Here is a 24736-nt window from a genome sequence, read left to right as displayed (position 1 = left end):
CCCACTGTTTCCACAGGAACCGGGAACCTCCCGAACTTCTCCAGCTGGCACAGTGTGCCACTGACGACCTCTACCAACCTGCAAATGAAGAACTTGGTAAACCAACTGTACGATTTTATATGCAATTTTAAATGTGATCCTCCATTGATTCCTATGGTGCGTAATTATGCATAAAAAGACTATTTTTATTAAACTTCAAAAATTCATATCTCTAAAAGTACCTACCCAATTCTGAGGATCTTGGTCTTAAAATGTATATAAAACGTGAAGTAGTTTTTTTAATTGATCTTGAGTTATTCCTTTGAGTGTGTGGGTTGCAAGATTGATGCTGAGAGTTCAAAAAATGCTTTGCATTTCTCCAAGAATGGACTAACTGCTTGACCAAGCTACCATAAAAATTAGAGCATTAGGTGGTCTAGTGTTTACCCCTGTAAACCTATGTGTGGTTGTGTTGTCTCCCTGCACAGTGTACCTAGCACTACATAGAGAGCCAGCCACCTACAACCACTTTGATCACTCTCCTCGCCGCTACAGACTGTTGTCCTCACCGCTACAGGTGACATCCGCACCCTCCTTGACCAAGGCAAAACTGCTGCACTCATGCTCTTGGACCTCTCAGCCACCTTTGACACTGTCCCGATCATCTCTGCAAGCAACATCATCTCCATCAGCCACACCTCTGAGACACACTGGACTGACCACCACTGCTTCCATTTCTTCAACAAACCCACTGTATGCCACCATGCCCACTTCGATCCTCGCAGAAGCTGGATCAAGGTCACCAAAGACCCGCTCACCACCTCCCTCAGCAAAATCCCACCACTGAATTCCACGGATGCAAACACCTCAGCAAGTACCTCCACCACTGGATCTTTGACTGTGCCAACACACTGGCTCCCCTCAGGAAACCCACAGACAAGAAACCTTCCAAGTAAGCCAGCTGTTTTTTCTCTGCCTTCCAAGAGTCCAAGCACACCTTCAGAAGGCTTGAGAAGAAATCTAGGACCAGCAAGATCATGGCAGACAACGCAGCCTTCAAAACCACCCCCACCACACACCACCACCTCATCAGAACAATAAAGAAAGCAGCCATACATGAACACATCAACGACATTGCACACAACAGCAAAAAACTCTTCACTGTAGTCAAGGAATTCATCAAACCCAAGACTGAGATAGCAGATATTCACCCTCTCAAAACCTCTGCGACAACCTTGCCACCTTCTTTCACTGCAAGATCAAGGAGATCTATGACAGCTTCACAACCCAAGACCCACCCCACCCACAACCACTGCACCCAATGAGTCCAGACCCCATCAGACCTTGCCCAACTGGACTACCCTTCCCTCCGATGACACCCTCAGGATAATGAAGAGCATCTATTCCAGAGCCCTGTCAGATCCCTGGCTTCACCACATCTTCAACAGAGCTGGCATTGCCATCGCACCCAAACTTTGCTGCACCATCAACTGCTCCATTGAGTCTGCCACCTCCTAGATAACTGGAAGCACACAGAGATCAACCCCTTGGTGAAGAAACCCTCTGCCACCATTAAGTGGATCTGCTCCTTCCTCTCTGGCCGAACACAGAGAGTCAGAATTCCACCGTTCAGCTCAGAACCCACAGAGATCAGCTGCGGAATGCCTCAGGGATCCTCCCTAAGTCCCACCTTCTTCAACATCTACATGGCCCCACTTGTAGCCATTGTCAAAAGCCATGGACTCAACATTGTCTCCTACGCCAACGACACCTAGCTGATTCTCTCCCTCACGAATGAACCCACAACCACCAAGAGCAACTTCCACAACAGGATGAAGGCAGTCGCCACTTCGATGAAAGACAGCTGCCTCAAGCTTAACTCGGACAAGACTGAAGCCCTCATCCTGGGCTCTACCCGCTCCACCTGGGATGACTCCTGGTGGATTGCAGCACTTGGAACCCCGCCCTGCACCCACAGACCATGCACAAAACCTCAGCATCATCCTGGACTCCTCCCTCTCAATGAACCACCAAATCAATGCTGTTTCACCCTCCTGCTTCCACACGCTCTGCCTGATTTGTAAGATCTTCAAGTGAATCCCCATTGAATACAGGAAAATGGTCACCCATGCGTGTGTTGGCAGCAGACTCGACTACGGCAACACACTCTATGCTGGCACCACCCAGAAACTCTTAAATAAACTGCAGAACACCCAAAACACCTCTGCCAGACTTACCCTGTACATCCCACGCTGCAGCCACATCACCAGCCACCTTAGGGACTTTCACAGGCTACCTATCAATAAAATAATTACCTTCAAACTCCTCATGCACGCCTACAAAGCCTTCCACAATGCCAGACGTGTCTACCTCAACTACTGCCTCTCCTCCTCACTCCCACCAGACATCTTCTGCTCAACTGGCACTGGCCACCATCCCACGGATCCACGGCTGGAGGAAGATCCTTCTCCTATCTCGCTGCAAAGCCCAGGAACTCCCTCTGTCTGCATCATAGGCAATCACCATTGCTTGCACAATTCAGGAAGGACCTCAAGACCTGGCTCTTCAACTAAGCCACCGTTCCACCCCTCCCACTCACTCCCACTCAACTCCTTGAGACCCTTACGGGTGAGTAGTCATGCTTCATAAGAATCCTTAATAATTGATTGATTGGAATAATTGTGAACTGTGACCAGTGGCTATTCCCTGCCGGTCTGAACACCACTGCTTCCCAAACAAAGTTTGTGCCAAAAAAGTATTGTTACATTCTAATAATATACATAGCATTGTTTATTTAAAAGGGTTGTGGTACTGCTGTCAGAAGTACAAATGTATGCACCACTCAAATGTGCCAAAGCAACCTGTGCAAAAACAACAGATGATGGACGGAATGCAGAACAAATCAAACATTCACCCCAAGCCACAGATCTGGGTTTAATCCATCAGTTTCATTCCTTGCCATGCCATTCCAGTTTGGGCCCAGCCATATGCAAATAAGTCTTGGCCCTGTTCCCCATGGGAACAGTCCAGCCTAAACTGCCAGGCCAGGTCCTCCCTTGGCCAGAAGCAAGCTTACTGGCCCTGCCCCGCCAGAAGGACACTGCCTGCCATATTATGGTCCATAATATTGCCTGGCAGTGTCCTGCTGGCGGGGTGCTGCCTGCGGTGGAAGCGCCCTATCCCGCTCCCTGCCAGACTACCTTCTCTCTGGAACAGGTAAGGTGATCGTCTGACAGGAGAGGGGGGTGGGAGGGTGGGGGTGTTGTGTATGCATGTATGAGTTTGTAGTGTGTGTGTGTGTGTGTGTGTGTGTGCATGAATGTGTATGTGACTGTGTGTGTGTGCTTGTTTGAATGTTGAAGTGAGTGTGTGTTTGCAAGTCAGTGTGTATGTGTGTGAGTATGCGAGTGTGAGTGCTATGGTGAATGTGTGTTTGCGTGTGAGTATGCGTGTTAGGATGGGTGTGAGTATGTGTGCGTGAATGTGTGTATGAAAGGAGTTGTGAATGCATGTATGAAAGGAGTTGTGAATGCATGTATGAAAGGAGTTGTGAATGAACGTATGAAAGGAGATGTGAATGCATGTATGAAAGGAGTTGTGAATGCTTGTATGAAAGGTGTTGTGAATGCGTGCATGGATGTGTGTGAGTGGATGCGTATATGTAAGTGTAGGTGAATAGGTGTATGCGTGGTGCGTGTGGCTGTCTGCGTTCATGTATGTGGGGGCGATGTGGCTGAAGATGGGAGGGGGAGATGTGGCTGAAAGGGGGTGGGGGAAGGGGGGTCTAATGTTTGCTGTGGGAGTGGAAGAGCTCTCTACCGGTGACAGGGAAGGAATTCCCTGTCACCAGTAGCCCTTCTGCCATGGTTTTCGTGGCGGTGCTACTGCCACGGAAACCATATGGGAAGGCTGCTCCTAATACCGCCAGCGGTCTTCTGTAGACTGCCGGGTCGGAGGTGATCATCTCCGGGCTGGCGGTTCCGATCGGAGATGTGGCGGGTTTCCAGAGGCCAACCCGCCACACTCTTAATGTGGCACTCCTCACCACCAGCCCGTCAGCGATGAAACCACCACCGTGACCCTGATGATCAGTAGACCGCCAGGGTCATAATGAGCCCCTATGTGCTGAAGAAAACTAGTGCCTGCATTCAATTATTTTTTAACATCAAGGCAGTAGTTCTTACCCTTCTTTCGTTTTAAGTGTTAACATTTGTGGCCTAGTTTTGTGAGGATAAGTAAAGGTTAATAATTGTTGCTCATTGCTTCATTCCATGAGTGGATGCTTGGGGACACCCACACTTCAGTCATGAAATGCTTTCCTAGGGCAGAGTAATGCAAGGAGTGACTTGCACTGCATTATGTTGCTCCAGATTTATCATGCCATGCACGGCCACAAGATGGGAAGGCGTGGTATAGCAAATCTCACCTAATAGCTTTCATTGACATTGTGTCACCTTGTATAATGCAGGGGTAATTCAAACTCTTGATAAAACTGTCCCTCAGTTTCTGGCACCCACTGATATGTATGAATAGTCTGGTCTGGGCTGTATTACTGAAAATTCGATTTTGTTGAATGTATAACTTTCCCTATACTTTCTCTTTCCTGATATCTTGTAGATGAAATCTAGCGCACCACCACAATAAATAAAATCTGAGAAACGCTGGGCATGACATGCTCTAACAAATATTTATTCTAGTCTGTTTTTGAAACAGTTAGCAAGGATTCTTTGTCCTAAATCCGGCACTAGACATTTAGCTTTGGTAGGGTGGCCAGAGACGATACCAACCCACTTTCACACCAAGGGCCATATTTAGACTTTTTGACGCAAAACTGCATAAGCGCAGTTTTGCGTCAAAAATATTACCGCCGGCTAACACCATTTTGGTGCGCTGTGCGGGCTTCAAATTTATACTTTGACGCACGGCGGCGCAAACCACAGGTGGGAGTCATTTATTTTGACGCACACCGCAGCGTCAAGTCGTAAAGCAAAACGACGTTAACGCAGTGGAAATGACTGTGGGTTGATTTACGACCCCGCAAACCGGATATGCACCGTTTTTTGACTCAATAGCGTCAAAAAAACCTGCGAACACTGCCATTTCACCAGAGGAGAGCCAAAATGGATCCCAGATGCCACTACAGACCCCAGGAAGATGACAACAGACCAGGAACCAGCCAGGAGGACCCACACAAGAACCAGGACACTTATAAGAAGAAAAGAAAGTGTCGCTTCAGTGCAGAGGAGCAGGAAATTCTGGTTAAAGAGGTGACGGAACACCAGCACCAACTGTTTGTCACCTCAAAATTGCCAATCAGTAGGAGAGAGGGTATATGGCAACAAATTGTTGACAAGATCAACAGTGTGGCAGAAGTACGCAGAACTGTCATCGAGTGCAAGAAACGCTGCCATGACTGCAAGCGCAGGACCAAGGGAAAGATGGCCAGGAACAGAAAGGCAGCACTGCAGACTGGAGGTGGGAGTCCAGCACACAAGGAGGCCCTGGACCACATGGAGGAGATGGTCGCAGCTGTCATCCCTGAGGAGATCGTCACAGGGATTCAAGGACAGGACAGCGCTGACTACCAGGAGACAACGCATATGCAGGGTAAGTTGCATGGGGAATTGAAATGCACTAATGTCAACTGCAACCGGGGGGGGAATACCTACTACACATTGCATGTAAGTCATCATATACATGGAGTGGCATGGGTAACGGGGCACGGCATGGGGGCATGGCCTGCACAGACAGAAGCTGGGGCACACCATTACACTACACCAACAACAGTCCCATGGGGGCAAAGGGAAAGCCACACCAGGAGGGAAGGGCACATTATCAAACTGACATTCTGGCACACGTCAGCCACCATACCCCCCACATTAACTAGGGCCCTCTTAACAACCTCTAGCCATACCGACAACTGGAATGTAACTGCGACAACAGTTGTCACTACCACCTCCGCTCTGTGTGCAGCTCAAGTAGCCAATGGTAATAACCTCCTCATGGATCATACACACCTAAATTAGAGGGTTGAGGATGACAACTTCAACAATCCCCTGAAAAAAAGACAAAGGCCCCAGTACTGTCAAATGTCAATGTACATAGTTGTTACAAACATCAGCCAATGTAAACAACAATAGGAGCTACACAGCACTAAGGACATACCCATGCTGCATATGTCAGGGTCCATCCTGTGCCTGGGTCACAATGTAACATCCCAAATGTCATACTGCTCAGACAACAGCATTGAGGGAGGTACACATGTAACTGGTCACTGACATACACCTGCACAGTCAGAGGAGGACATAGTACACTGATACGATTATCAGGGAAATCCAATGTACCACACATTCCCAACATCAGCTGTACACATTACCAATGCCAACATCCTTACCGTGCCATAACATTGCTATGCATAGGATATGCTACATGTCAAATACATTTAAGTGGATGTGAAAGATCCGAGACTGGGGCAGGTCCAGATTGTTAAGTGTGCTGCCAGTGCCATCAGAACACCCACAGCCAGTGAAAGGTCTCACCATGAGAATGGATGTAGACGGAGGGTTGAGTAGGACAAGAAGATGGCAATTCACTATTTGGCCTAAAACAACACCTAGAAGAGATGATGCCGACAAGTCTAATAACTTAATAACATACATGTGACATGCAGGTGGGCCATAGGCATGGGAGAATGCCCATCTGAAAGACTGGAGCAATAAACACGAAACAAGATCACAATGTGAATTCATCACAAGGCAGGCATGTCATATCACTCATGCCACAACACAGATACACTAATTGTACCCCGTTTCATTGCAGAGGAAGATGGATCTCCTGAGGATATGCCTGTCCCAGATTACCCTGATGACATGGATGACGAGCTGATAAACATTCCCCAGGAGACTATCCAAAAGGTCCTTGAAACCCTCCAGACCCCACCTTCAGTCACAAGGAGGAGCACAGAACAAGCAGCCATCGCAGAGGATCCACCCACCACCCCAATTGTAAGACCTGCCAGCTCCAATACAGCTGAGGACTCTGACAACACAGGCACCAGCTTTGAGAGAACTGTAGTTGGGGTACAGCAAGAGCTGGCCAAGGAGGTGCGGGTGGGGATGCAAACTATGGCAGCCAGCCTAGAGGGGGTGTGCTCGTGCATGATGTCATCTGCAGATCAGGCAGCAGCTATACAAGCCCTAACATCTATCTTGCAGGAACAGCAAAAAACCCAGAAGGAAATCAGCACAGCTGTAATACAGTTGACCCAACACCTACAACAGAAATCCTGTCAACGCGTGCACAAATGCAACATTGAACACTTCGGGCCAACCTGGCTGCCTACCATCGTGATGTGGCTGCTATTCTTAGGAATCAGCAGATCCTCCTTACTGCAGTACTGCCCTTAAGACCTTCACAGGGTGCAGTGACTGGGATGTCTGACTCCACGTGTTCTAACACTGAGGTGTGTGTTGCCCCTTCACAACCACCACCAGCAAGAACAGAGGAGGCAACACACACATCAGAAGAAGAAGACATGGAACAGATCACCTTCACACGGAAAAGAACCCGGAAGCACTAGTCCCTGCCACGTGGCCAACAATTACCAAGGTCCTGCGCTTTGTAACATGCCAGTATTGCATCAACTCTCCTTAATGTATTTTCTGCTTACCACTGTATATCTTGTCAGCCTGCCCAGTGATTGTCTCTCTCTTACTCATTGGCAAATACTGTCCCTCTGCACTGTCTGAAACATCACCACAGCACGTCAAAAGCATTTCCGTAACCCCTTGTGTAGGATGTCAATGTAAGATGTCTCTCTAATGGACTCACAATCATGGACAATGTACAGATAGCACTACAGCACTTTTCAATAAATAGCACTTACACAGCAAATCTGTCTCTGGGTAATGTGACATATCAACTGTGCAGTAGATAACTGAAATGTGCCTACTGTCAAATTACATAGCTTGTCAATACAACTGTCCTGATGTTATGTAGTCAGATAAATCTGCACAGTGGCCATGATTGCATCATACTCTGCCCTTCCTGAGGGACATATCTGATGAAGTGAGAAACCATACACCATCATGCTGTGTTGGACAGAATAATGCTTCCTCATGTGTTAGTCATACATGTAGCAACATCCGTAATGTAGACTTCCAAGATTCAGGGTAACGTAGACACCACATATGACAAAGCATTCACCAGATAGATGGCAGACGCTTGTTCATGTAAGTGGTCCACATATTCAACATCCTATGTCCTAGAGTTTTGGTAACAGCTTCCTAGGCACTAGTTGGTGAATCCCTCAGTGAGTCATACACATGCATTGAGGAAGTGGGTACCATGTTGTTTGCCCAGACAGACAAAGCTGAATCACAAATGTATGATGACACCACAGTTGAGGTCATATAAGTGAGCCACAACTCTCAAGTGGCTGTGGTGGACCAGCAGACGAGGCAGCACGTGTCCACATATTTCCAGTGATCAATTGCACATAGGTGTCTTGTTCATGTGTGTGGTCCAATGCTGATCCTGTATATTTTTTCGGGTGTAATTTGTCACAGTTCGGTCCAGGACTCATCATGAGTTTGTGGCAGCTATTCCTGTATCTACTGAGTATCCTTTGTTGATCAATGTGAGTAAAGTGGATGTGGACATGAGAACCTACATGGGGATGGTCCCACCTTGTCACTAAAGACGTGTAATGAGACAGTCAACAGGGCAACCTTGGTGTGCTGAGTGAGATAATGTCTCAGGTGTCATGTTCCGGCAGGTGTCATTACAACATTTGTACACAGGTTAGCCTCTGCAATTCCCACTGCATCTGGGAACATCATAGCCTCTTTGCTGATTATTCTGTCAGCTATTCACCACACACGGCCCATCAATATGTTGTGAGCAATGTCATTCTGTGTGTGAACTGTCAGGGTCCTAACATGTGTGGATTTTTCATGGCCATTTTCAGAGGTTACTGGTTCTGCTGAAGGCCCCCTACCCAATCCCTGCATACGGCCCTGGGACACTGTCACACTTTGTCATTCATGCATAAATGTGACCCAGACAAGGGATGGGCCATGAATTTTGGTTTTCACAGAGGATGTAACTCATATGGTACAGTTAAAAAGCAGATGATGCTATACAATGTATTTGGGTATGCATTGAAGAAGCACATGCCCAAATACCCCCTGATGAATGAGAGGTTTGCTAACGCAAGTGTGGTACATATGTAGACACAGGGATACTTTAGTGTGACGCACAGACAGATGCCAGTCAGGCTGACAGAATGCAGGGTGAATTAGGATACAGCAATTTGACAAGTTACATAATCAGTGGTCTGACTAAGACTGTTTGGAGGATGAACTAGACAGTTGACATGTCTAACTGTGTATGTCCTGTGTTTTTGAAGGTGACAAATGAACCCAATCGCTGTGTTACATGGCTTAATTTGTATCAACAGTGTATTTGACAAAATGGCAACTCCTATGCTGTTCCAGGCATCAGCAGGGGCAGTGCTTGTTGTAATGGGTGGTGTGCATGGAGGTGATCACAGGTGTGGGCTGCATCTGTTTCTCCCAAGTCCTGTAGGTGAGATTTGCATTCTAATGGCCAACAGACATTTTCACAGGGGAAGCAATCTACAAGTGGTAACAGGGCTTGGAAACTAGAAGCCAGTGTATTAATTGACCTGACATCCATGCAGTCAGATGTTCTATGAAAATGGCATTCCACAGGAAAGGGTGTAGCACACTGGATTGCTATTGACAAGCTGTGTGTGTAGAGGAGGGAATATCATGGTACACATCTTAGTATTCCAGGGACCTCTTCAGACAGGTGGGTTGTGACCAGGTGCATCGGTGTGTCAGGAGTTAGGAAATGGGCTGACATGTACATGGAATGTCATGTGCGCAATGCTGCTCATATGTGTGGCACTTGTGCTCTCTATGTACTGCTTCTATGGAACTCTGGTCACAGATAGCCCTTGCAAATATTGGCTGCAGTTGTACTTACTGCTGTCAAGGGTCTGGTCAGACATTCCTGTAACTGATGCAAAAGCACATCAACTGCCTCATGTATGAGGCTTGTTTTCCCCTTATTGAGTGATGGTGTCTTAGTTGTGTGCCATATGCTACGTTGGACCTTGACTTCAACATGTATGTGTGAAATAGGTGTGGCCCTCTGCTATTGGCATGCAAAGGAGAAATGTACATGATATATGTCATTTACAGTGTGTGTGTATGTGACCATTGTATGTTACGCATCACATTAGCTCTGGGATTTTCAGTGTCCTAATCAGTATATCAGCAATGCTCCATGAGGCAACACTCTTATTCTGATAGTTAGAGATGAAGGTGTGCAAAAATGAATAGCCAAACGATGATATGGTGATTATTATAGGTGTTTATTTAAATTAGTTCATAAAGTGGTGCTGGTGATTATATTTAAAATAAATTGTTCACGATATGCTGCCGCCTGTGTTCTGTAGTTCCCCCTCATGTTGCAGACCAGCATCCTCCTCTTCCTCCTCTTCAGGCATGTGTGGCTCGGGTTCCAGGAGGGGAATGTTCCTTTTGATGCAAATGTTATGAAGAATAGCACATGTTAGGATGATCTTACAGACCATCTCTGGGGAATATAGAAGGCTACCACCAGTGATGTCGAGGCACCGGAACCTTAACTTGAGGATGCCGAAGGTCCTCTCGACTATGGTGCGTGCCCTCCTATGTGCGTCATTGTAGGCACACTCTACTTCAGTACTCGGGTTGGCAATAGGTATCATTATCCATGGCTGGATGCCATACCCCTGATCAGCTGCTAGAGAAAATGAAGGGGATCATGTTGATGTAGCTAGCCCCATTGAAATGACCTTTCATGGCAGTAGTTGTCTTGCGTTGTCTGTGACTCTTTTGTGTTATTATGTCGCATCCTAGGCTTGTAGGCTGTACTATCTGCATCGTGTTGTTTCCTTGGCTGAACGAGTGTGTGGCTGCTGACCGTTTGTCAGCAGTATGTTTTGGGATTTGCAGTACAGAGTGCCCTCCCTAGCATTGTGACTTGTGATACAGGTGGCCATGTGTCTTCACTGGGGGTGAGATGATAGTTCCATACACAGATTTATTTTGACAGTGTTGTTAACACGTTCATATCAATGTACCCTGGACATCCCATACCTTTAGACTTATGCAATGGATTAATGTAAACGTCATTGGAGCACTTACAATATGCAAGGTGACATTTAGGCAACCCACTCCACACGTTGTGATCTTTGACGTCTTAACATTAGACTGTACACTAATTTCCGATGTGTGACAGGTTCAATGGTGACCTAAGAAACATGGCTAGCGATGTCACGACCTCAGTGTGTTCCTGATCACATGTTGCTGTTGTGGAGAATGTGTTGTGTGTCCTAGAGAGTTTCTTTGCAGTGTGTATAAAAGTAGGTTTTTGTACTTATCAACAAGTAGTCCATTGCCATACCGTCCATCCTGGAAGTGTTCATTCATGGTGCAGTGACGGAAGATGAATGAGTCATGGACACGCCCAGGATATTTAGCCACAATGTTGGTGATCAATCCTTGGTGATTGACAATGGCCTGCACATTGATAGAGTGTGTGTGCTTCCTGTTGCGATAGAGGTGTTCAGTTGCAGCAGGTGGCACAAGGCGTATATGTGAGCAGTCGATTGGACCAAGGACGTGTGGGAAGCCACTAATGAGGTAGAGCCCCTGTTTTGTTTCCTGCTGCTTCTGCAGTGTGTTAGGGAAGCAGATGTGGCGGGGTGATGGCATCCAGTACTTTGGGCAAAAAGGCAGAGAATGATGGTTGTGATATTCCGGCAACCAGGGCACCAGTTGTTTGAAAAGAGCCACTTCCCAGCATGTGAAGTACGGAAAGCAGCTTGGTTTCTGTTGGGATGGTGCGGGGTGTGAGAAAAGTGGGTGCCAACTGCGGCTCAATGTTTCGCAGCAGCTGCTGAATGTCCTGCAAGTTCAACCTGTACCTCTGGATGATGTTGTGTTCCCTGAGGCCATGAAGGGTTGTTCTGGGGCAGAATATCCTCTCCTGCCTTCTGCACTGCCTTTGGGGTCCCTGCTGATGTTGTGATAGCTGCTGTTGTAGCTGCTGGGCTCTGCGTCTGCGTGCACGCTGGATAAGAATCACCTCCATGTCTCCTTTTTGCTGCTCTGCTGTTGCTTCTGTGTGTTCTGATTAAATACAGGTGTGTTTGCCCAATTTTAACGCCTGCCCTGACCCAGGCGTTACATTTTGACGCAAATCATGCTGTGCCTCATTTTCGGCTCCACCTCCCGGCCGTGCGTCATTTTTGCCCGAAAGCAGAAATACGACGCACAGGCGTTTAAGTAATTTTTTGGACGGGAACGCCTACCTTGCATATCATTTACGCAAGGTGGGTTGCTGCATTCAAAAAATTACGCACACGGCGGACTTTTGTCGTCCGCGGTCTCGGGCGTCAAAGTTTAAATATGGGGCAACATTTGCGCTGAATGTGCGTCAAATATGCCCCCAATTTTTATATAAATATGCCCCCAAATGTCTGTTCTGGTGCCAGGCTTTCAGATAACTGAGTACATTCAAAGAAGAGTGGCCTCGGTTCGTTTTGGGCTAACAATGTTTTCTTAAAGGAAAGCTCTGGAGTGGTAACAAGAAATCCGATTCACATGAAGCAATTTGGACACATTGTTGTAGTATTACATGTGAAAACATTAGCTCACAGCACATACATTTTTCTGCTAATGTGTAACCGTATAGGAAGATTATTCAGGAATATATTTTCATTGGTGCAAATGATTCAGTTGTGAGACTTGCTGAAATATTCTATGGGCATTACATTTAGTGGCTGGTTGTTTACCACTGTTGACAGTGCCCTTTCACATAAAGTCCAGAGATTGAATTAAAAAAAAACACATACAGCAGATTTTACTTGCGTTTCAATTCCTTTCTATTCATATGTAAATTTCTAATGGTTTTCATTAATTTATACCAAGAATAAACGTTAATGCATTTAGGGGTTTTATGTTCACTTTATCGGAAGACAATGGCTGGCTGGCTGCTTATACTGAATGTGCTTTTCCCTAAAATATTACTCCTCCACTGTCTCTTTCCCCTAAAGACCATAAATGACTGTACTGTCTTCACCTAGGTATTAATAGCGCAATGTCAATCAGTGACCCTGACAAACAATAGCGGCCGTACATTGCCCACCATAGTGAATATAAAATAACATTTCCTACTTGGATGGCTATGTTTGTTTTCAGCTCTAATGGAAACAGTATGCTTTTTTGAAATCGGAATGTAAATGGTAATGTACTAAACAGACAACCATTTTCTCAATAAAATGAGAAAACATTGCTATTTTCCAGACTGCTGATCTGAGAACATTTCTTCAAATAAGGTGTTTTGAATAGCTTGCAGTGCTATTAGAATATATTGCTTTGAATTCTAATGGGTGATCATTTGTTAGATGTTCATGAAGTGCTTTTGGAGACCTCTGAAAATTCATAGTCATTTCATTTCTTATAAATGTAAAAGAAGTTTGTGTCTCCTACCTGCATTTCTGCTCATTGGCAACAGTGGCTGTAAAAGTAGATGTTTTATGAATATAGCACAGATTTATATAGTTGTATAACACCTTTTTATGTTAAGAGACATTTTTCCTGGTGTGCTGCTTATTGCCTCCTCATCGCACTCCCCCACTCTATTCCAATCTACACTGGTACATGTTATGTGACTTAGGGCCTGATTTAGATCTCGGCAGACGGGTTATTCCATCACAACAGTGACGGATATCCTGTCTGCCAAAATATTAATCCCATTGTATCCTATGCAACTCGTCCGCCGAGATCTAAGTCAGGCACTGAGTTAGAAATATGTGTACTGTTGAGCTCCCTATGACTTTTTTAGCTAATTTTCTGGAAAGTAGTTTTACATGATATGTCCTGAGTTTGCCAGCCATAGACTCAAGTTGTGCATTACTGAAGAACCTTACAAAGTCCTGTATTGCTTGCGTTCCCATCCAGAGGGGACCCAGCCTGTCAGTGCAGCACAGTCTCTCTCTTTTGAGGCCAATACTGATTTGCATTTGGTTGGTCCTTGTCTCTAATACTACCAATAAGATAGAAAACATACAACTGGGAAACAATAGGTAAGATTAATTCAAGTATTTCATACATCACATATTGTGCTGTCTTTGGCATTGCTGAAGGGTTGAATGCCTGATTAAAGACTGCAAATATGTTGTTTTATAAAAAAGTTTTATGTTGATCATTTAATTGACCGACATAATGACTTTCAATACTGTGTTTCAAATAACATAAATAAAAAAATACACACAGAACAAATATATAATAATTTTCAAATTAAAATACATAAATGGTAAAATGGATTTTAAAATAAAGGACATATAGAAATATCCAGGAAATGTAAAAATATGTCTCTACAATAAAATGTAATATTTTAATCTAAAAAATCTAATTCTATTTCAGAGATACAATAAACATTTATTTAGCATTTCTAAACTTACAAACACATTATGTTTAAATATCCAAATAAGTTGTTTTCTAAATTAAAACACATTTTTGAAAATAAACTAATCCACATTAATCTATAGTTACAAATCTATTAGTAAAATAGTTTACATCTTATAACATATTAGACATATAGGGGGTCATTACAACACTGGCGGTAAAAGCCACTTACCGCCGTGCAGAAGACCGCCAATAGACCGCCGCGGCCGCCGAATTCCGCCACAGCTATTATGACCCACATCTCGGAATCCGCCGAAATTCAGACACCCACACAAGTCTGCCACACCAAAGGTCAGTGATAAACTGGCAAAAACAAATCCTCCACCGTCACACCAACAGAAACACACCCATGCTATTACGACCCACGAATCCTTTCAACCGCGGTATTCCATTGGCGGTACACACCGCTGTGCTCAAAATACACACACATCTCCAAAACACCACCACATTGGACAATTCAAAATACACACACCTGATACACATACAAACACCACTCCCACACACCCAACACAATATAAAACACACACCCACATCATCCACAAACCCCTACGACCAAAAATTATAGACGAAGGCGAGAGAGAGAGCACAGCAATAGACAACCCCACCACACAGAGGCACACAACACCATCACCCACACAACATCCACGCACAAAACAACCCACACCACTACACATCACCACACTCATCACCACATACACCACCCCACACATCACCTACACCACCGCATGGAACGCCAAAGACACCCCAGGTTTTCGGAGGAGGAGCTCAGGGTCATGGTGGAGGAAATCGTACGGGTAGAGCCACAGCTATTTGGATCACAGGTGCAGCACACCTCTATAGCTAGGAAGATGGAGCTATGGCGAAGAATAGTGGACAGGGTCAACGCAGTGGGACAGCACCCAAGAAATCAGGACGACATCAGGAAGAGGTGGATCGACCTATGGGGGAAGGTGCGTTCCGTGGTCTCCAGGCACAACATTGCGGTTCAGCGGACTGGCGGCGGACCCCCACCTCCTCCCCCACAACTAACAACATGGGAGGAGCAGGTCTTGGCCATCATGCATCCTGAGGGCCTCGCAGGAGTCGGTGGAGGAATGGACACTGGTAAGTCAAATCTTAACTATCATATCCCCCACCCTACCTGCATGCTATCACACACCCCCACCCTCCCCCCTCCTCTATCACTCCAACTTCTCACTAATGTACTAATAACACAATCCACCCATCCCAACACCAAGCCCTGCATGACACAACAAAGCATGGACACCCATCACTAAAGCATGCCCACTGCACATACCCATAACGCCCCCTAACCATCATCACACAAGCCCCCACACAGGAATGCTAGCACTGGGGTACACGCTCACCCACGCATTGCACACCATGACACACACACATGCAATAATCATGCTTTTACACCCCTGCAGGACCACAACCCAACGTCACCAGACAGGACGGTCCAGACATCTCTACCCCACCCACAGAAGAGGCCCACAGTGATGACAGCAGCTCTGGCCAACTGGATCCAGATGACCAGCCCGGACCATTGTGGGCCTCGGGACAGTCGGTTCCCCTCGCACAGGCACAGCCCAACACTGACCTTCCACCCTCTGGAAACACCAGTACAGCACCCACCCAGCGGGCCCATGCCTCCGTACCCAGGACACGTCAATCAGCTGTGTCCACCACTACAGGGAACCCAGGATAACCCACCACCCCAACAACAACAGGGATCTGGGGGCAGTGGTAGTGGGCACACGGTCCACGGGACGGAGGCCCAGGAACACAGGGGAACTAGGAGGGCTGCTGTGCGACGGGGCGGACAGGCTAAGGGAACCCACTCTCCACAAGGCCCTCTCCTCCATCATGGGAGCATACCACCACTCCCAGGAGACAATGGCTACGGTCCTGGCCAAGTTTCAGGAGACCCAGCGCCTGCAGGAGGAACAGTATTTGGGGTTCAGGGAGGAACTCAGAACCATCAGCTCCACCCTGGGCACCATCATAGGGGTGCTGAATGACATACAGAACACCATGAGGGACACCGTGGCACTCCAAGGGGCCCCTGACACTAGCCTGGATGATGAACTGCCCACCACCTCCGCCGGCGCTAGTGGACAGGACGCCCCGCCGCAGGACCACCACACCAGCACCCCACCCCCTACAGACGGAGAACCACCCCGCAAGCGGTCCCTGAGATCCAGGAACAGGACAGAGCACGATGCCAAGATCCCAGCCAAGAAATGAGACCACCCTGATTGTCATTCCACTGTCCCACTTTGTAACCCTGTCCATATTGGAACTGCCCCAGCTCCACGTCCTATGCCCATATGGGCAATGCACCTGTGAGACTAATAGACTGGATTCTGCCATGGACATTCCTCCACCATCACCCATCACCATTTTACCACCCCCTCCAATAATTAGCACTTCAATAAACACCCTTGAAGCACAAAACAATCTGGAGTCAGTCTGTGATTTAAAAAATGTGTATTAGCTATGACAATGACAAAATCAGTTCGAAAATGTAATGTCAACATAACTATGTCACACATCACAAGTCCATGAAGGATGCAAGCAGATGACACACGCTGGTAACCACTCCTGTGAAACCGTAATGGAAATGTACAAATCAGTTACCAATACTGCTTGAAATTTAGAGACAGGATAGAGGTAGAAGTGTGAAAGTAAGTGTATTAGTAAAGAAAGCATTCTGACCTGTGTGTCACTGGAAATATTGCTGTATGACTGAGTCCCTGTTGTCAATGGCTTCTTCCTCTGCTTCCTCCTCATCACTGTCCACAGGCTCCACAGCTGCCACAACACCGTCATCTGGACCATCCTCCTGCAGAAAAGGCACCTGGCGTCGCAAAGCAAGATTGTGAAGCATAGAGCAGGCGATGATTATCTGGCACACCTTCCTTGGTGAGTAGAGTAGGGAACCACCTGTCATATGGAGGCACCTGAACCTGGCCTTCAGGAGGCCGAAGGTGCGTTCGATCACCCTCCTAGTCCGCCCACGGGCCTCATTGTAGCGTTCCTCTGCCCTGGTCCTGGGATTCCTCACTGGGGTCAATAGCCATGACAGGTTGGGGTAACCAGAGTCCCCTAATAGCCACACCCGGTGCCTCTGGAGTTGACCCATCACATAAGGGAGGCTGCTACTCCGCAGGATGTAGGCGTCATGCACTGAGCCAGGGAACATAGCATTTACCTGGGAGATGTGCTGGTCTGCCAAACATACCATCTGTACATTAATGGAATGATAACTCTTCCGGTTCCTGTACACCTGTTCACTCCTGTGGGGGGGGGCAGAGCTACATGGGTCCCATCAATGGCACCTATGATGTTGGGGATATGTCCCAGGGCATAGAAGTCACCTTTAACAGTAGCCAAATCCTCCACCTGAGGGAAAACGATGTAGCTCCTCATGTGTTTCAGCAGGGCAGACAACACTCTGGACAACACGTTGGAAAACATAGGCTGGGACATCCCTGATGCCATGGCCTCTGTTGTTTGAAATGACCCACTTGCTAGGATATGGAGCACTGATAGCACCTGCACTTGAGGGGGGATTCATGTGGGATGGCGGATTGGTGACATAAGGTCTGGCTCCAACTGGGTACACAGTTCCTGGATTGTGGCACGGTCAAACCTGTAGGTGATGATTAAATGTCGCACCTCCATTATCAACAGGTCCACCAGCGGTCGGTACACCGGGGGATTCCACCATCCCCTCACATGTCCCAGATGACGGTGCCTAGGAAGGACAACAGCGACCACAGAGTCAAGCAATTCAGAGGTATGTATCCACAGCTACACAGCACACAAAACAAATTCCAAAAAGTTGCCTGTATGTGTGTTGAGTCCAGGCCTAGGTATGTGTGACGCAGTTGAAAATGAAGCCATGTGGGCCCCTGAAATGGCGGATGCCTGACCTCTAAAGTGGGACATTGGGATGTGAGGTAACTGCGCTGGCGTTGTACACCGTCGCAGTAGGCGGTTGAAGACAGCGGCGCAATGCTGCATTGGTTAACATTGGACCCTATGGGTCCCAGGAGCCAATGACGAAGTGCGCCGGCGGTGATGATACGCACCGTCGCGGACGTCACCGCCGCGGATGTGACCGCCATTTTCTATCTGTTCAATCACTCGATACCTGATCTTCGACAGGCGAGGACCTACACTGCAAGTGCTGCTGTGACCTCGGTCTGGAAGAGACAATGGCACGTGCGTCTGGGGAAAGGGCCCCTGCCTTCACTGCACAGGAGTTGGAGAAGCTCATGGACGGGTCCTCCCCCAGTACACGCTACTCTACGGTCCTCCAGACCAACAGGTGAGTACATAGGGTGCAAGTTGTATGGGCTATGCCTGGGTGGAGAGGGCTGGATGTAAGAAGGAAGGGGGCAGAGTTTTGCGAGCATGAAGGACTGTGAATGCATGTGCCACATGGCAAGGGTAGGGATGTGGGCCACTCACTTCGACGGTGCAGTTGGTAATGACTTCTCTTTTACCCCTGTACATGTCATGTAGATCAGCGCCCACCAGAAGAAGGATATTTGGCGTGCCATCGCCAAGGACGTCCGGACCCTGGGGGTCCACCAAAGAAGGAGCACCCACTGCCGTAAAAGATGGGAGGACATTTGCCGCTGGAGCAAGAAGACGGCGGAGGCTCAGCTGGGTATGGCCTCCCAACGTGGGAGGGGTGCCCATCGCACCATGACCCCCCTGATGTTCCGGATCCTGGCGGTGGCCTACCCTGAGTTGGATGGGCGCATGAGGGCATCACAGCAGACACAAGGGGGTGAGTACACTCTCATTCTGCTGACTTTGCGCGCAGTGGAGGTGTTTGGGTGTGGGAGGAGGACTGTGGATTTCCCTAGGCCAGGGCGAGTCCCGTAGGCTAGGCCCCTCCATAATGCAGGCCATGTGGCACTCCACCACACCTCTGTAGAGTGCCAAGTACAGGTATACATGCCCCTGTGTCATCTATGTGTGCAGATGTCCACCATAGCCATGTAGGCCATATCACAGGAACTGCATCTGTAGAGCCCAAGAGCGCGGCGTAGTGCAGGGGGCTGCTGTGTCTGTATTGTCCGCCAACGGTAGCGGTAAGCCATGCACTCAACCTGTCTTTCTTCTGTTTCCCCACTTCTTTTGTGCTCTCCCTGTTTTTTTGTGCATCAGCATCATCAGGCGGAGGTACAGTGGCACCGGAGCACGAGGGGGCTGCATCCCACATGGCCATGGAGGGCCACACCACGGACTCAGAATACACCAGTGGGACGGAGGGCGAGGGGAGCTTCACGGCGGTCACCGGATCAGTAACCAGCGACACAGACTCGTCCTCCGATGGGAGCTCCCTTGTGGTGGCGGCACCATTTGTGCCCCCCACTTATACAGGTACAGCAGCCACCCCCCCTACCAGCACCGCCCTCCCAGCAGCCCCTCAGCCTTCACCCCGTGCCCGCTCACCCGGGAGGGTGGGCATCACCTTCGACCCAGGCCCCTCAGCCCCTGCCCCAGTCACCCCTGCTGCCCTCAGTGAGTAGGCCATTGACCTCCTCAGGTCACTCACTGTTGGGCAGTCTACCATTGTGAATGCCATCCAGGGTGTAGAAAGGGAGTTGCAACACACTAATGCATTCCTGGAGGGCATTCATTCTGGTCAGGCTGTCGATCATCGAACCCTGCAATCTCTGGCCTCAGCACTGATGGCAGCCACTGTCCCTGTGTCTAGCCTTCCCCCTCCAACTTCTTCCACCCAGACCCAATCCCCTGTACCTCTGCCTATCCCAAGCACACCATCAGACCAGCCTGCACACACCTCAACACACAAGGGTAGCTCAGGCAAACATAGGCACCACACATCCCACAGGCACTCACACAAGCATCACCCACATACAGACACAGCAACATCCACTGGCTCCACTGTGTCCCCCTCCTCGTCGTCTCCCTCCTCCCTCCCAGTGTCGTCTACACCCTCACCTGCATGCACTACCACTACAGCCACTAGGACTCGCACCAGAATACCCACCACCACACCGCGCTCACCTGCACTCACCACCCCCACTACCATTTACACGTCCCCTGTGTCCTCTCCCAGTGTGTCTGTGACGCCCCCTCCCAAAGTACACAAACGCGGGCACACACACACCCAACATCCACCCACCTCACGACAGCCTCCAGAACATGGACCTGCACCCAAATCACGTAAAGTTACACCTCCTACAACCACCTCCTCTTCCTCCACTCCCAGACCCCCTCCAGCTACCCGTCCCAGTGTTCGTCAGAAACTTTTCCTGAGCAACGTTGACCTCTTTCCCTCCACCCCCCCCTCCAATTCATAGGTCCCGTAGTAGCACCTCAGCCAAAAAATCTCCGGTTCCAGTGGTGCCTGTTAGAGGTATGTGGAGTGCACCAGGCACCAGGGCAGCCAGTGTGACACAGAGCCAAAGCACAGCCAGTCCCCCCCCCTGTGAAGCACCAGAAGTTGGACAGTGCCCGACGGGAGAGGGTGAAGACTCCTGCCGGCAAAGCCTCTCACAAGGGTCCCGGGGGGAGTGTCGAGTCAGCTGTGACTCCTCCCAAGGTGGGGAAGGGGCAGAAGAAAGCGCCAAAGTCTGGGAAGAGCAGCATGACGGAGAAGGCTGCTCAGGACGCCACCGCCAGCCCCATCGTCACTGGTCAGGAGACCACCGCCAGAGTCAGTGCCCAGGAGGGCAGCACAATCGTCACTGGTCAGGAGACCACCGCCAGAGTCAGTGCCCAGGAGGGCAGCACAATCGTCACTGGTCAGGAGACCACCGCCAGAGTCAGTGCCCAGGAGGGCCCCGGCAGCCACAGCCCCGCTGGGCAATGAGGGACCGCCATGGCACACACCGCTGCACAGGTCAGAGACAGCAAAGTCAAGCACCGCTGAACAGGGCAAAGACCGCCATGGCAAGCACCTCTGAACAGGTCAGAAACTGCAAAGGCAAGCACCGCTGAACAGGACAAAGACCGCCATGGCAAGCACCGCTGAACAGGGCAAAGACCGCCATGGCAAGCACCGCTGAACAGGGCAAGCACCGCCAACTCAAGCACCACTAGCCCATTTGCGGCAGGGGCAGAGACGGAACTTGGACCGTCTCGGGGAGAGTGAAGCACTCTGGGCACCAGTCCCCCTCCAGAACCAGTGGAGAACAGCATCCACTACCTCAGTCCTTAACAGGATGAAGCACTCTGGGCACCAGTCCCCCTCCAGAACTAGTGGTCAACAGCATCCACTACCTCAGTCCCTAACAGGATGAAGCACTCTGGGCACCAGTCCCCCTCCAGAACCAGTGGTGAACAGCATCCACTACCTCAGTCCTTAACAGGATGAAGGACTCTGGGCACCAGTCCCCCTCCAGAACCAGTGGAGAACAGCATCCACTACCTCAGTCCTTAACAGGATGAAGCACTCTGGGCACCAGTCCCCCTCCAGAACCAGTGGTGAACAGCATCCACTACCTCAGTCCTTCACAGGATGAAGCAGTCTGGGCACCAGTCCCCCTCCACAGCCAGTGGAGACTGTTATCCACTTGAGAGACTGTGGCTTTGCACTCCCCAGGATGGTACAGTGGGCAAACCACCCACTGCAAAGACTTGTGAGACTGTGGCTTTGCACTCCCCAGGATGGTACAGTGGGCAAACCACCCACTGCAAAGACTTGTGAGACTGTGGCTTTGCACTCCCCAGGATACATCAATGGGCATGGAGCCCCATCATGGATCTGGCATGGTGCTGTCATCCGGCTGAGGTGCCCCCACCTTCCCTTCCCCCTGAGGTGCCTGTTGTATTTCGATCTGATGCCCCAGCAGTGTTCTCTCCGTTTCTGGACAGGTATTGTGTGTGGGCCTCGCCCATGCATTTTGGGCCCAGTGGTCCACGGACATTGAATGGTGCATACCTGCACTACTAATCGTGATGTATAACTTTTTGAATGAGGATATCTATCTGTATATATTTGGTAACTGTATTTTGATATATTACAATGGTTGCACTCATTTCCTTTTGTCTTTGCATTCTTCCGGGGGGGTTGTTACTGTAATGTTTGGAAATGCATTGGTGTGTGTGTTGTAGTGTGCGAGGGTCGGGGTGGGGGTGGGGGTGGGGGTGTTGCGTGTGTGTGTCCCCGACTTTTGCCTCCCCTCCCCTATGTCGTAGGTGCAGTACTCACCGTTGTCTTCGGCGGCAGCGTTGCTGATGTTCGTAGAGGAGCAGGAAAAGTATTGCAGGGAGTATTTGGAGTTCCGGCTCCATGGTGCCCTCCTTCCTCGTGGAGTGTGTTAAGGTGAGCGTTTTCCCATTGAAATGGCTGTTTCCGCTGTGTTTTTATCCACGGTGAATCCGCCCCGGAAAAGGTGGAGGATTGGCCTGTTGTAATACTGTGGGCGGTACTTTGTCTCCCATCTGTCTATTGGTGGTGACCGCCGCGCTGCTTGTCTGAACCGCCGTGGCGGTCGGGGGGGTGTTAAAGTGGCCGTCTTTGTTGGCGGTTTCCGCCACGGTCATAAAACCCTTTTTTTCCCGCCGGCCTGTTTGCGGTCTTACCGCTGCTTTAAAACCATCCGCCAGGGTTGTAATGACCCCCATAGTTTTTCAACAAATGTATTTGTTTTTTCACATTTTGGTAAATATTTTACATTTCTATTTCTCAATAAAACTTTAAATTTTTTACATAATCCAATATCATTTAAATCACTTTAACCCCTTTGCTGCCAGGCCTTTTCCCCTCCTGTGCCGAGCCTTTTTTTAGCTATTTGGGGCAGTTCGCGCTTAGGCCCTCATAACTTTTTCTCCACGTAAGCTACCCATGCCAAATTTCCGTCCTTTTTTCCATCATCATAGGGATTCTAGAGGTACCCAGACTTTGTGGGTTCCCTTGAAGGAGATCAATAAATTAGCCAAAATACATTGACAATTTCGTTTTTTTTTAAAAACAAATGGGAAAAAAGGGATGCAGAAGAAGGCTCGTGGTTTTTTCCCTGGAAATGGCATCAACAAAGGGTTTGCAGTGGTAAAATCACCACCTTCCCAGCTTTCAGGAACAGGCAGACTTGAATTAGTAAACCCCATTTGTCACACAATTTTGACATTTTCTGGGACATACCCCATTTTTACTATTTTTTGTGCTTTCAGCCTCCTTCCAGTCAGTGACAGAAATAGGTGAGAAACCAATGCTGAATCCCAGACATCTAACCATTTCTGCAAAGTAAACAACATTCTGAATTCAGCAAGGGGTTCTTTGTGTAGATCCTACAAGTGTTTCCTACAGAAAAGAACAGCTGAAATAAACAAATATTGAAATTGAGGTGAAAAAAACCCAGCAATTTTTCTCCACGTTTTACTCTGTAACTTTTTCCTGCGATGTCAGATTTTGAAAGCAATGTACCGTTACTTCTGCTGGTCTATACTGGTTGTGGGGATATACAGGGCTTGTAGGTTCATCAAGAGCCCTAGGTACCCAGAGCCAATAAATGAGCTGCACTTTGAAATGGGTTTTCATTCTATACCGGGTATGCAGCAATTAATTTGCTGAAACATAAAAAGTGAAAAATAGGTATCAAGAAAACCTTTGTATTTCCAAAATAGGCACTAGATAAAGTGTTCAGAAGCAGTGGTTATTTCCACATCTCTGAATTCCGGGGTGTCCATACTAGCATGTGAATTACAAGACATTTCTAGATGTCTTTTTTACACACTGTCTTACATTTGGAAGGAAAAAATGCAGAGAAAGACAAGGGGCAATAACACTTGTTTTACTATTCTGTCACTCCAGGTATTGCGATACAAATGGTATCTCTCTTGCATGGGTAGGCCTAATGCTCGCAACAGGAAACACAAAATGGACACATCACATATTCACAAAGAAAACAGAGCTGTTTTTTGCAAAGTGCCTAGCTGTGGATTTTGCCCTCTAGCTCAGCCGGCACCTGGGGAAACCTGGCAAACCTGCAAATTCTTTAAACCTAGACACCTAGGGGAATCCAAGATGGGGTGACTTGTGGGGCTCTGACCACGTTCTGTTACCCAGAATCCTTTGCAAACCTCAAAACTTGGCCAAAAAAACACTTTTTCCTCTCATTTTGGTGACAGAAAGTTCTGGAATCTGAGAGGAGCTACAAATTTCCTTCCGCCCAGCGTTCCCCCAAGTCTCCCGATAAAAATGGTACCTAACTTGTGTG

Source organism: Pleurodeles waltl, chromosome 2_2, assembly GCF_031143425.1.
Source record: "Pleurodeles waltl isolate 20211129_DDA chromosome 2_2, aPleWal1.hap1.20221129, whole genome shotgun sequence".
NCBI lineage: Eukaryota > Metazoa > Chordata > Amphibia > Caudata > Salamandridae > Pleurodeles > Pleurodeles waltl.
The sequence above is the reverse complement of the archived record's forward strand: the minus strand, read 5'-3'. Positions refer to the sequence as shown.